The 15,000-nt window shown below is 36.3% G+C and overlaps 1 long non-coding RNA gene across 3 annotated transcripts in view; it reads right to left on the bottom strand.

Moving 5' to 3' along the window:
* Positions 1–9,767, bottom strand: part of LOC135768195 (uncharacterized) — a 24,839-nt gene extending 15,072 nt beyond the window's left edge. For 2 of the 3 annotated variants that reach the window (XR_010542095.2, XR_010542097.2), the window contains exon 1: positions 1,457–3,577. This is a non-coding gene — a long non-coding RNA (uncharacterized lncRNA). Of the gene's footprint in view, positions 1–1,456; positions 3,578–4,198; positions 4,256–6,956; positions 7,105–8,585 lie in introns of those variants that run through there. The other variant, XR_010542096.2, reaches the window with a different exon arrangement.
* Positions 9,768–15,000: the final 5,233 nt, after the last annotated feature.

Below are 15,000 nucleotides of genomic sequence, written 5' to 3'. Positions count from 1 at the left end.
CACTGGGGCTCTAAATACTGCACAATGTGTGTGTGTGTGTGTGTGTGTGTGTGTGTGTGTATTCGTGGACGACCAATCAAGATGCAAATATTTGCAAAAAGGTTTTCAATGTAAAGCTATTTTTGTGCATGCGTTTCATTTGTCTTATAATAACTTTGTTTTTAAAGTAGTTTTAACTGTGTATGTGTTACTGCAGAGGTTTGCATAATATGAAAAATCCTTTCCGGGACACTAAATGACATCATCATCTGGAAAAATAATTTATGCACATATTTTATGTTTGGACGTAACTACAATTAGCTTCATATAAAACACAACAGATACTCTACAGTATTCCTCTATTCAGATACTGTAAGTGTTTTAAAGGGTTAACACACACATACACAAACAAACACATACACAATCTGGGAAAGCAATCACACAATTCCACACCCACAATTAAAGTCAAAACAAGAGTATTTGACTTGAAGGCACAAATCTGCACAAGATCGATTACAACACCTGTGTGTCCTTATAATCTCTGCCATTATAATACAACAAAAGTCTTTAGAGAAAAGTTAAATCTCTATAATTCACAAATAATAATAATAAGAAATGATCGTGATTTCAAAGTTTATGAATTTTCTAAGAGTACTTTAGCGAATTATAATTATAAAAATAATCATTCTTCATATATTCATAACTTTTAATTGCACGTCTAAATTACATTTGCATTATTTTGATAGCTTTAGATACAAAATTAATCATAAACTTTCCAATAGATGATCATTAAGTATTAATATGATTTTTGCCAAGATTGAAGTATATTTAGCAAAACGCTCGCAGTAGCATTTTTTTTTAAAAATTGAAAAAATCCTAAATCAATGAATCACTGCACGACATAAAAATGCAAACATAGATTAAAAAAAATGAGAAAAAGATGGAAAAAATTTAAATCAAAGTTAGCATAGTCCAGTTCAGCATCATCGAACCATCAAAGGCCTGCTGGTAATTCAGATCCAGTACAAAGAGTAAAGCAAGGCCTCATGTTCATGATTATAATACAGAAGAAAAAAAATATTGAAATATTTTGTAACATTTACAAAAACAGAATGATAAGCCACTTAAGTTTAATCGATGTAATAAATTATCATCTCAAATTTCATAGTATCAGCATTGTTGTTCTTCTAAATATCTAAAGTATGAATGGAGATAAACTTCTTATTACATAACCGTCCGCAGACGAAATTAGGAAAGCAGACATTTCAAAATTTTAGTATCAGGATGTGCTTTGTAATATTGACCTGCTGTATCAGCGCACATAAACAAAAGTTCACAGAAGTTTTGCCTTAGAATCAAATAAGTGTGCACCGCGGTTAAGAAATTCAAGCAGTATCAGGATAACACAATGCTGATAAAAGTATAGACACATGCATTCACTCACACGCATACACAGCTGAAGTCAAACGTGACTTACACACATCTACAGGGTTGCCAGCGATTTCCAAAAGCATCCTCCTCAGCCGGCCCTTCTTCCTGCGGAGAGAAAGTGAGAAGGAGCTCTCGAATTTTACTTCCCCTCTCGTTCGGTCAGCAGGTCCACGCAGAGCTCCGATTCGGCTCACGGGTCGCTCCGCTCGGCCTCTGGAACAAAAGGAGGCCTCTCGGGTGTCTAGGAGGCGTGTGTGAACCCCGTCTGCAAAACGGAGAGGCTCTCTGTGAATGCCGCGTGTTAGCAAACACACAATTAGCGTGTCTGCTGCATGCAAATCATGCCTCGGTTACCACAGCACATGCGATCGACTCTCAGAGGCCTGAGAAACATTTAACAAGCTTGAATTCCCCCCGCCCCCCGGCCACCACCACAATCTTCGTCTTCTGCCCACCTCCTCCTCTTCCTCTTTCTACATTTTTCCTTTCAGTTTTTGCAGCCTCCGGAGCGTGTTTTTTGCAGCTATCAGGGTTTGTGCAATAGTGGCATGGACACGTGAGTTCGAGCAAAGGAAGAATCCAGCACACTCTTTACCCCCCAACATGTTCATCGAGCGGATGTTCACCTCCACGACTTCGTATTTTTTTCTCTTTGCTTTTTAGGAGCAATTGACACCTGTCCCAGACAAGAGATCCAACACGGCCGAACTCCCGATCGGAGGGCTTCGAGATGGATTGGTACTTCCAAAATGTGTTCCTCGTGCCGCTCCGCGGGCAGCGCGGCGCTCGGGCCCGGAGCGGGCTGGCGCGGGTCAGGATGGTGGAACGTTCACTCTTTCGCTAAAAACAAAATCTAAAAAGAAATGCTTTTCTTGCAACAAACAAAATTGCATGAAAAATGCAAAATTTGGTTTTGCCGCCAACGCTTGCTAGCATCAAAATCGCGTGCGTGTACAGCGCAGTAATGTGCTGGAAAACAGGAACGCGTTGGCAGGTTTTGGGTGGGCTGTAGTACGGCTCTTTCGCCCTGTCTCTCTCTCTCTCTCTCTCTACGGCTGGGCCCGTTTGTCGAGAGGCCCCGCGGCAGCAAAAGCAGCTCGTTTTTTTCCTTTCCTCCTTTTTTCCTTCCTTCCCTCGCAATCTCTCTAAACTCGTCTCCAGCGGTCATTCCCCACGTCACGCACAGCTTAAAGACAGCAAAGACTGGGAATACGAACCCGTACAGAAAGCGAAAGAGGCAGAGAGAGAGAGAAAGGGGGGAAATGAAACAGGAGACGTAGAGGAGAGAAACTCCTCATCACTCGTCCCACATGGCCTTGCACTTCAGAGAGAGAGAGAGAGCGAGCGAGAGAGAGAGAGCGAGAGAGACAAATAAAGAGAAAATGGGAGGGTGGAAAACAGCAAGTCTAGAGCGGGAGGAGAAAAAGGAGAAAGAGAGAGAGGGAGTGACACAGATACTCCTCCCCCAGCACGCAGACGCAGTGAGTTTTCTCTCTCACACACACACAGATAATCCAACCAGAGAGAGAGAGAGAGAGAGAAAGAAAGAGAGAGAGAAAACAAATCTGCATGTAACTTTACACAGAAGACGTGTTAGAAACTTTGCATGTAAACAAAAGCAGACTCGATTCTAGCTCAAAACTTACACTTAATTCTATGTGCATTCAGATACACGTGTGACTTTTCTAAAACATACAACAATAGTGAACACGCCTGTAAAGAAAATGCAAAAAACATCAAGATATTTGACACATTAAAGCTTTTGGTAACTACAATCTGTCATAGAACATGCCTATTAACAGATTATTTAGAAATAATAATATTATTAAATATTTAATAATGTTTAACATTTACCAAACGTCAAACTTTTATTGCTGAAGCTAAACTTTAAAGCTAGCACTGTAACTACGCTAAATACACACAAAAAAAGCAAAACTTTTTGCATAATCGACACTATAACTATAGTTCAATTTGGAAGTGTTACATTATAATATATTATACCACGGCGCCGTTAAATGCTTTATTGTGATTGGTTCAGAAACGCTCCACGGGTATGCATTATTTTTCGATAACCTGTCAAATGTCTTAGCAATGTCTGTGGTAAGCATGGTATAAGCAGAATAATTGTTTCCGGTTCCTTGAATTATTTAAAATGATACCATGGGTCTGTTGAATGCTATATTCTGATTGGTTGAGAAATGTTCTGTGGGTATGCATTATTTTTTGATAACCGCACACCTAACTTGTCAAACGTCTTAAAAATAGGCAACAGAGCAATGTCTGTGGTAACCGTGATATAAAAGGAATAATTGACTCCGGTCCTTTGAATTGTTTGAAAATAATGCACACCCCCGCTGTAACATTACCACCTTGGGTGTGCATTATTTTTGTATAATTCAATGGTCCGTCGTCAATTATACCTTACATAATGCACAGCGACATCATGGCGCATTAACACCTTGGGTGTGAACTACGTAAGGAATGATTGACGACGAGCCGTTGAATAATAAGAAAATAATGCACACCCAAGGTGGTAATGTTACAGCGCGGGTGTGCATTATTTTCAAACAATTCAAAGGACCGGAGTCAATTATTCCTCTTATACCACGGTTACCACAAACATTGCACTGGTGCCTATTTTTAAGACGTTTGACAAGTTAGGTGTGCGGTTATCAAAAAATAATGCATACCCAATGAACATTTCTCAACCAATCAGAATAAAGCACTCAACAGACCCGTGTTATAATTTCGGATAAAATTCCTTACATAATATTTTATTGATATTTACCTTATTTACGGTGTTTTCCTCTCACATGATGTCTCCTCTTAAGCCTGCTGTCCAATCCTAAAAAAAAAAATTTGATGTGACATTCACAATTTGTATTATTAAAATTTCCACAAAACATTTTGTTACATCTTTCTGATTGATTTTTAAGTTGCCGGACGCAAGGGTAAAACAGTAAAATCAATGCATGAAAGGAATATGAATTGGAGTAACGAATATTCTGTGTAGGAAGACACGATAACAATGACCTTGTCGTAACAAAAACAAGTAAAAGTTAAAATCTGTTGGTTTAAAGAATAATCAACTCTCCTGTGACAGAAAAGCACACGCAGTTCAAGAAACATCCGGATCGGACCAATCAGAGTGGATTTACGAACAATTCTGACCTTCCAGCCAATCACAACGTGGTGGAGCGGACAGACTCCACCCCTCTGATACAGTCTCCTCACGTGCCCTCATCTCTCTTTATCCTCTCTAAACTCACCCCTCCGTCCTCCGCCCCGTCTGCTTAAATCCCTCCCATGCAGTGACAGAGCGTGAGAGAGAAGAAAGAAATGACAAAAATATATGACGTGCACACAGGAATTCTTATGTCGATTTTTCTCCATCGAGTTGGCTTCATGCGACACTATTGTAATAAATAACTAGTGAGCAAAAACATGTTTGCTGTGATGTTCGCTCGAGGCTGAAGCTACTGTACAAACTTTTTCCCCTCCGACTGCAACTCTCTCTCTCTTTCTCTCCAGCTCGTCCTCTCTAACTTAGTTAAACTTTCTCTGGCGTTGAGGAAAGATGCGACTCGTGGGAGAACAGAAGGTGGGGTTACAGTCGTAGCCGGCGTCTTTCTCTCTCTAAACCCATCTAACATGGCCGCCACCGCAGAAGCCTGATGCACGAGGGTGCGCCCGTTCCCCTCCGTGCTGGCTTGGGTTCGAGATCTGCCTCGCGTCCGTCCTCACACACAAACACGAACTGCAATGCGGTTCTGTCGCGACCCGTCCTGCCATGCTGAGTTAGCAAAGCCGGAGTGAAAAGGATCATGCGGCCTGTTGCAAAACATCAACCATAGGTTTTCACGACTGCATCTTCTCAGGCGTTAGGTAGGGACCCCGCAGTTTTTCTCCTACGTCACATCTCGCCACGGCTTCTGACCAATCTCCAGGCTCGCAAGGCAGATAAAAACATATGCACTTATATTTAGTTTCCTCAGAGCCGAGTGAAAGAGCTAGCAGTACGTGATAACATCTTTTGTAAATTTTGTCAAGTCGTCTTTAAAAGCTCTCCATTGTCTGTTTTGTTTGCTGAATTGTGGCACTGTGGTGCTTTTGTTGCACGTTGTGTGACGTTAGGTTCATCCGAGGACAAGCGTTTGCTCGGACGTTACTGGCTAACCTGCTAAACGTCGACAGTGCCTTTATGCCCAAGCGCTAATTCTGCTCGCTCGGTTTAATCCTTATTTTAAAATGCTTTGTTTCTTGTCCTGGTGTTTGACGGTTACAGTGGCTGTGTATTTATTCACAGATATTAACCCTTTACAGTCACGCGTCAAGGTCAAAGAAAGCTAAACAGATGCTAACAGGAAAGTCATTTAAGGAGCTACACGCATGGATAGTTTGTGATATTGCTTTTCTGTACGTTGAACGGTTTGGCACACGTGTAGACTAACGCAACGCCGGATTTTAAACAAACACTGGGCATCGCACAAATACAATCTCCGGCCACACGACACAAAATGGCGACTGCCGCCATCTTGTAGACTTTTGATCCAATAATGTCTTTCAGACTGTTTTGGTAAAAAAACAAAAACAAACAGAATGCGCTGAAGTTTCCACTGTGACCTGCGTTTGTGTGCTTTAACTGAAGTGAGTCTAACAGCTGATGTTTGGACCTGTAGCTCAGCACATTCTTTCTTCTTTAAAAAGAACAGACGTTTGCAGAAAAGAAATGCATTGCTGAAAGACATTTTTCAGTGTTCCTTCGTCTTTTTTAATTCAAATGCATTTGTGATCTATTATTTTGCATTAAAATAAATGCACTTTTAAAATGCATTTTAATGCAATGCAATTTTGCTAGCCAAGTAAGTTTCTCCCACAGATTGTTTTCAATGGATGAAATCCAAACCCACGTTATCAAGGTCTTTCAGGGTCCTAAAAGCTGAACTTGCACAAATATTTTCAAGAAGGTTTAAAGATATCCTGAAGTTAGCATGGGTAAATGTGCTGTAGGATGGCAGAAAGATCGAGTACGTGGGAATGAGCACAAACACACGCAGCGTTTGCCACAACAGGAAACGTTGGACAAATAAGAGCCATTGAGAAACAGCCAACAACAAGAGCTTTGAGAAATGAGGGTTTGGGTCTCTTTCATGTGCAGAAAAATTTCAAAAGGCTTTCTTTCATCTACACATAACTACAAAATGCATTGCTCAAATTATTACTTTTATCCTTCACTCTTCTTTAACTTTAACACATAAGCCTCTTCGAATCAATTCAAATTGAATTTAAATCAAATCACATGCATGTCTTATAGGCCGCACGCCTTTCCCCGGCTTTTGCCGACTTCATGCAAAAATGCAGCGGAGGGCGTCTGAGGTGGTCTGACCCCTGACCTCCACGCGTGCCTAAAGCACTGCTCCATTGACTTCCTGCAGGGTCAGACAAAAAGGTCACAACCCCCAGGTCAAAAGAGTTACCCAAGGGGGTGTTTAGGCTAAATTGAGAGGGTGCGACAGTTGTTTTGACAAGGTAAAGATTATGCTCACATTAAGTGTTGCCGACAAGCGGGTCAGGCCCTTGGGAATGAACCCTGTGACCCTAGACAGCTCCTCTTATTAACCACTGCTGACCCTTGAACCTTGGCGTCTTTCAAGCAGAACCAGGATTTCACAAACGCTGCCCGACACATGGCACCTGTGACAGATCAGGGATCAGTAACATACAGGTTAACATTTCATATTAAAATGAATCAGGTTAAATATCTTTGAAAAATTGTGAAACGTGATTTTTTTTTATTAAAGACAATACTAGAATTTGTTGGCAAAAAAATGTATATTATTCATTACTTAGTCGAAAGTCTTTTATTTGGAAATTATAAAAAGAGCCAGTTTAACAAACACTTACATTAACAGGAATACAGAGAAAATGCACTGAAAATTCTATATGAATAAAAAAGCCATCAAATAAACACTGTGAATTATTATAAATATACTGCGTATAAAATAATACAATAGAAAAACAGTGTGTGTGTGTGTGTGTGTGTGTGTGTAAGAGACAGATAAGTAAAAAAATGAAATTTATATACTGCTTATTATTTTTGTTTAATCTGTTAAGTATAAAGTAACTAATAATACACAATATTCATTTTGTTATTTTATTTTATTTAAAAACTTTCTTCTCCATCTTTATGAATCAGTAACTAATCAAACTACATTTTCTTAGGCTAACTTTTTAAATAAAATTTAATTGAATCATTTATCTGTGCCAACAACATTTTGCAAAATTTATTTGTATTTTTATTTACTAGTACCATATTTTTTTCAAAAGGCTAATCTGATAAAACATGCATTATTACGGCCGCAACAGTCTATACATTTCTAAACCTAATCTTAAGTATTTCATAATACACACATACAGTAAATCAAAACTGCTTAAATTAGGAAAAATATTGTTTAAATATAACAGATTTTAGTCGATTTTCTATTTAGTCGATAGATAAAAGTTTAAAGTTAAAACTTTACAAAACAGTGTAAAGACACAAAAATATTCTTCATCTGTGATATTAACTAACATATACATCTTCCCCAAAACTTACATCAAAAATCCATTATTGTATTATTTTACATTTTACATTTTAAAATTACAAAATTTTGGTCCGGATTCCTTTAAAAATATTTCTTTTCCGGATATTCTGAAAATGACAAAAATATTTTGTAGTCACCTATACTGATATATCGGACCTGACGTTAGCTTAAATTATTTTTGGTAGGCACTGTAATATTAATAAGAGGGACAAATTAAAATATTATCTTATTACTTAAAAATAGTTCATTAATCTACAAATGCAAACATTAACTTTTCTTAAGAAATGTTTTTTTTTAACTAAACATAAACTTACTTAAGATCTACATGTGACACTCTTAAACACAATTTATGACAAATGTTAAAAAGCAAATTTAACTTTTTTTTCTTCAAAGTGAATTTTCAATTTCTATATGAACAAATATAAATGTCAGGTGTGCAATTTGTGTCAAATCCTTAATTTAAACTTTCCTTTAGGTACAAAATAAAACTGAATACAGAATGAAATGTAAACAGCTTTGGAGATCTGCTGATGTGATATTTAAGTTCATTTGCTGTGATAAATAAGATATGATATGTAAAATCAAACTCACCCAATGAAAATGTAAAAGAAGCAGACAAAACAAATCTTGAAGTTTGTGGAGAAATGTGAGGATCTTTCGTAGCTTGCATCTTTCACAGCCCTGTTGAAACTCAGACCCGGAGCCGACACAGGAGGACCAACCCTACAACACATGCATGACAGACAGAGAGAGATAAAGTCTCCTTAGCAAAAAAAACCTCAATTTTATTTACATAATTTCAGATAAACTCATGCAATTTTGTGAATTTTTGAGTAAAAAAAGCATGAAACTAAAGATTTTCGGTTGGACCTAAGAGGCAACTTTTCTATTATTTTACAGCATGGATGTTTAATCTGAAATTTATCTACTGTATGAAGTACAGCACACAGAGTTCAGTGAAGTTCTTCAAAATGAAAATTTAAGGAAAATTTCAGTGACCGACACTCAGGAAACCTTCTGTCCTCGACTGCAGCAGTCAAAAGACAAGACACCAAATGAAAATCACCCTTTGTGTGCCAGTTGTAAAAGAAAAATCTCTTATTCACCTGAAAAGTGTTATATAGTGTGCCGGTCGTAACAGGACCTGACTGAGTGCCACGTCAGCAATGTCTTAGTGGACTGGGCATCATCGCGCTCCCCACTCGAACCCGACACACCCATGGTGCCCTGCTTATGTACAACATGTACGTATATGCCCAAAAAACATCAAACATTCTGACCTGACACAATAAAAACGAATAAAACAATTACTCATTCTTTTATAAAGCAACAGCCACTTAGCTTAAACTGATACAGGTAATGAATGAATTCAAATTTAGTTTTGCTTATAAAATTACTTGAACTGTTTTATGAGCAAAGAAAAGTAACCAATGATCATTTGTAACTTGTATGATATCGACTGATGTTAAACACTGCCTAAACTTTCATTTGCATCTGTAATTTGTATAAAATAGCTTTATTGAGTTGTGTAATTACTAAAGTTGCGAAAAGAAAAAAAAATTAACCCAGTGTGCAACAGTTGGATTTATATGCCAATGTAACATCATTTCATTTTTAATCAATCAACTTTCAACCTGTCAGTCAAATAGAGACTTTAGAGAAATTAACATAAAATGATACAAACATAAAAATACTGACTCTGAAATGCTTATCGACATATTAAATATGAAATTAAATCCTATGCTTTGATTAACTGTATATTTATTTAAAAAAAAAAAAAATCGCACAAAAAGTTTTTAGACACACGTAAATAAATCAAAACATTTCTAAAATATTTATGAGGCAAATAAATAATTAAAAAATTTAAGGAATGCAATTCATTAAAATTACAAAAGCAAATGTTAATGTTTATATTAAACTAGGACTATGTAGACACAAACAAATCATATTTATTTATTTAATAATGTTAATAATCTGCTTTGATTAATGTGTTAAGTTTAAAAAATAAATTAACTTAACAAAATGTAAAAAAAAGATAAAGATCAAACAAAACCTTTCCACAGCACACAGATTAACTATACAGATTTGGATATTTGGACTAAAAGGGGCTTACAGCATCATTCCTGCGAGTCGCCTGTTACTTTAACCCTGAGGATTCATTTGTTTTTATTTATTTTATTTAAATGCATGTGTGTTTGGATTGTAAAATAAATATCTTGTATGTTTAAAATGGATGTATTCTTGAGTCTATAATATTACAAGATAACCTTGTTTGAAATGGGTTTGGCTAAAAGAACATTTTGGTTTTGTCTATACTACTACTACTAGAAGGTACTTATACTATATTGACTGGATTAAACAGAATTGCATTACTAAAAAGAAACTCAAATGCAACTATTAAAATTAGACTAAAACTAGAATAAAATGGATAATTCTGACTAAATAAGACTAAAACGCTCATTCTTTTTACGTGACTAAAACTAATAAAAACTAAAATGACAGCTTGACACAAAGACTATAGACTAAAACTAAATAGGCTTGTTAACACATAAATAACTATTCTATTACTTAAATAACAAACAGGTACTTTGCTCTGTTGTAAAAAAGTTGTTTAAAATTTAATCTGTCTCCGGTTTGTCTAACAGCTCGAGCGTTCGTATCTGAACATAACGCCGCTATTAAAACAGTCACAGTACTTAAAAACACACGAGAGACAGAAAGTAAGTTAACACTAATAATCTTCACCTCCTCTTTATTTTGGAAAGGTAGATCTCTCTCTCTCTCTCTCTCTCTCTCTCTCTCTCTCTCTCAGTCTGTCTAGACTCGAGGGGGGAGTTTGGTGGGCTTTAGAAGGTCATGTGTGCCAAGGCAATGACAAAAGACTCTTTTATGTCGAACGTATGCAGATAGGGCCACTGCTTTTGTGCTCGGACCCCAAGCTTGGATGGGTAGAGAAGATTGGGAGGAGGGGGTGAGAGAGATGCTTTGAGACCTTTAGATTGCTGTGAAATTGGTAAATGTGCTCAGATGTGGCTTGAAACTCAGTTTGATGCAATTCTTGTTTATTATATGATAGCAAAAATGAAGATGAAACACAATATTACCAAACTTTAAAAAAATTATAATATGACAGGCTGAATATAATTTTTTATTTTATTTTAATTTTTAGTGGGAAAGCATTTATTGTGGGAAAGTAAACAAATTTCACCTTTGAAACATTGATACATGACGTGGACCGCTTTTTATTCACACAAAACCAAATGACTGTAAATTATTGAAATACAGAATTTATATATTATGTAAATGTTGGTGTTACTGTAACAATTTGTAAATGTATCATTTGTTAGTGCTTAATATATTTCATTAAATATAATAACTGTAATATCATTCAAAGATCACCTACTCAATACCTGATGAATGAACTCCTCTCACACATTTTCATCACATCACATCACAAATGTTTAGTAAATGTCTCTTTACTTTGACTTTAAGGAGTTTGCAGGTAAATGCCAAGCAAGTGAATAAAGTCTACAGATGCATTCACATTTAAACACATGCAACAGCATGCACCCACGCGCAGACGCACGCATGCATGCATGCACGCAGCTAACTGTGCACGCAGGCCCGGCGAATGAGTGTCTGTCTGAGGCCCTTTTTGCATGTGCCAGGGGGACAAAAGAGTTGGCATCGTCTCATCCGCCATCTTATGCCCTACTGACACCACCCATGTTTAAAAGGCTTGTGCAGCAGACACAAATGCATTTAAGCAAATTATATTTAAAAATGTCTGCTTTCTCTCTCTCTCACACACACAATTTTCAAGTAGTTTTCTTTGTAAAACGTGTTGACAGACCAACAATCACAAATATTTCCTGGCTTAAGAGGATGTTGACATTCCTCTTTGTCTTTACTGGAAAAATATCAGGTTAATGGTTTGAACATGTATGTTATTCTAATGTAAAATATTTAATGTCAATGACTTCGAGACAATCCCAGAATGCATGTCATTTTTTTGTGAATCTGTGATGTGGATGTTGCAAATTGTTTTTACAAAATTACATTTCTAATTTATTCAAAATCTGAGCCGATGAAAAGATTACTCGCTGTAAAATAACTCCAAGCACATAACTCAAGAAAATAATCCATTCAGCTGTTTAAAGGTCATTTCTGGTACACTTAAAGGTGCCGGTGTATCATGGCGATAAAGATGGAAAAATAAAGCTGCATTTGTGAAAAGTTAATCCTGCAATTTATCAGGTTTAAATTATTATGTGTATAATTGTGGCTGGTGTCTAAACGTATAAAAGCTACTTCACAGTTCTGACAAACTCATTCATTTTAAATCTAACATTTGCCTTAGATTTTAAAATGTTACATTAAACAAAATCATATCATGCAAATCTGACTTTTTCCATGTTTAAATGCTATAATTGGGTCCCCAGTGCTTCTATCAACCTAGAAAATGTGAAAAAGATCAACCCAGTAACTTAGTTTTGGTAAACCATTCTCTGCAAGCATGTGAAAAAACTAGAGCATTGAAATTTGGCTCCCCTTGTGATGTCAGAAGGGGATCTTATTATAATAATACCGCCCCTTAATCTGCACTATCCAACCACGGCACTGACATTTAGTGCAGAGAGAGAAAATAATTGACAGCACGATTGAGTTTCAATTGCAACAAACCACCATTAGGCGATCAGTGTTTGCACTTCATCAGCTCATTTGCATTTTAAAGGACACACCACAAAAACAGCACATTTTTGCTCACACATACAAAGTGGCAATTTTAACATGTTATAATAAATTATCTATATAATATTTTGAGCAAAAATTTCACAGGTGTGCTCTGGGGACACCAAAGATTTATTTGACATCTTAAAAAAAGTCTCTTAATATGACCCCTTTAATGAAGCTAAAACTAATGTCACTTTTCTAAGTAATTGTAGGTTATGTATGCTCATCTAAGTTTATATACATTAAACATATGTGTCCACGGGTTCAGAAAACAATGCGTGACAAATTAAGCATAATGATGAGCATCTTCAGATAAACCCTTATGTTGTAGTGAAGGAAAATAATCCAACATTTTCACAAAAAACAATATTCAAATAGGAAGAATAAAGTGATAGGGCAGAAGCTACGGCCCAAGAAATTAAAGCCAGAAACACACAGCCTAAATAAGTCTTGTTATACGTTTTTTTCTGATCTTCTCCAGATCTCACTGCAGTCTGTCAGTCAACGTGAAATTAAACTTAATTTTAGTGTCATGACATCACGCTTGTTGTTTTTAGAAATACGGCTTTTCTAAAACCCTGCTCTTAAAATTCTGTAAAGCAGTCAATTAAATACAGATTGACATGAAATTAAAGGTTATGGCAAATAATAGCAAATAATGATAGACTTACTATAGAGATGATGAACTTCCCCACAATGCATTGCAAACTCACATTCAGCTCTGAATGTGAAATGAATCTGAGCTGCTTATTCAATGTTTATAAAAAGTCAAACCTTACATTGTAAAGTTTTCACAGCTAAGCTGTTTTATCTTTAAATTAATGACTTTGCGTAAGTTGTGCAATAGAAGGGGTCCAGGGGAAATGTTTTTTTTTATGTACATGCAAGCTAATAAAGTTTCATGCATCTACTGTATTTGATGCCTTCTTTTGATTAAACCATTTAAAAGTGCTTCAGAAATGAGCGAAGCGTTACACATGTATTTAAACAGACTGAAAACTGCTCTGAAACGTGTCACAGTGTCGACTGAATGCTAGTTGACAGTCGTTCGCTGGAAGACTTTTAGTTGCTTTGCAGGCAGTTTGTCAGACAGCCAAAAGTCCCAGAATGCCTGGCGAAAGCCCAGCTGCGTTCTGCTCGGCGAGTTAACTGTTGAGAGGGAGACTTAACACAGCGAACATCTACATCTCCTTTGTGTTTGATTTTAGTTAAGAAACGCTTTCGCTGTCCGGCTGATTCTTGTGTTGTTTGTCGATCTTAAGTGTGCTTTGCTCTACGTGTGACAAATGTGTTTTGCTGTAGCACAAAAATATTTAACTGCATGGGAAATGTAGTTGCATGGAAAGATCTGTGTAAAAATGTAAGCAGAATCTTTAAACAACTCTTTCCATTTACAATTTACATTGATCATGTCAGTTTGTCTTTGACTGCATCATAAAGATTGTGCATATGATAAAACTTAAGTCTGAAATGAATTAACATTAAAAGCTTTATGCAAGTCCCTTTCCTCAAAAAAAAATAATTCCCTTTTTTTGAACATGCAAAATAAAATGGTGAAATGAAATGCGTGTGAGTTTCTGACTGACCTCTTCTCTCGAGCATATCTTTCAGCAGAAGGTCAGAGGAGAAGCAAGATGTTTGGATCCACCTGGTTTATATTTCTTCATCTCGAGAGACTCAGTTGTGTCCTGTTCAACATCTTTTTTGTGTTCTGCATCTGAGTTTCAAATAAAACAGAAAGACCAAATCCTCATTATGTTCATTTAGTGCAAACATGCTTTGATTATTTCTAACTTTATTTTAACAGAATTTAACTTTTGTATGTTTGTGTGCATTTAATATCAACTTAGAAACAAAATCATTTTTCATTTAGGAAAAAAACATTTCAGAGCAAAAGTATAAATATTCAGATCTGCGTTATATTTACTTTCAAATTTAACATCTAGCAGACACTTTTAACCAAAGCGCCTTACAATAAAATGATTTATCTTTGGAATGCAACAAATTGAAGTGTTAAAAAAATGTAGCTATGTAGTCAACATAAACATTACAGTTACAAATATTATTATAAATGTCTAGCATGCCATTGTTAACTTTTGACCCTGGACCATGTATATATTTAAAAGCCAACAATAAATAGCATGGGGCAAAATTATAAATTTGTTATGCTAAAAATCATGAGGATATATTAAATAAAGATCATGTTCAATAAAGATATTGTGTACATTTCCTATGGTAAATATATAAAAATGCATTTATAATTAGCAAAATG

The sequence above is a fragment of the Paramisgurnus dabryanus genome, chromosome 23, assembly GCF_030506205.2.
Source record: "Paramisgurnus dabryanus chromosome 23, PD_genome_1.1, whole genome shotgun sequence".
Taxonomy (NCBI): Eukaryota; Metazoa; Chordata; class Actinopteri; order Cypriniformes; family Cobitidae; genus Paramisgurnus; species Paramisgurnus dabryanus.
This window is presented reverse-complemented; position numbering and strand designations above follow the sequence as displayed.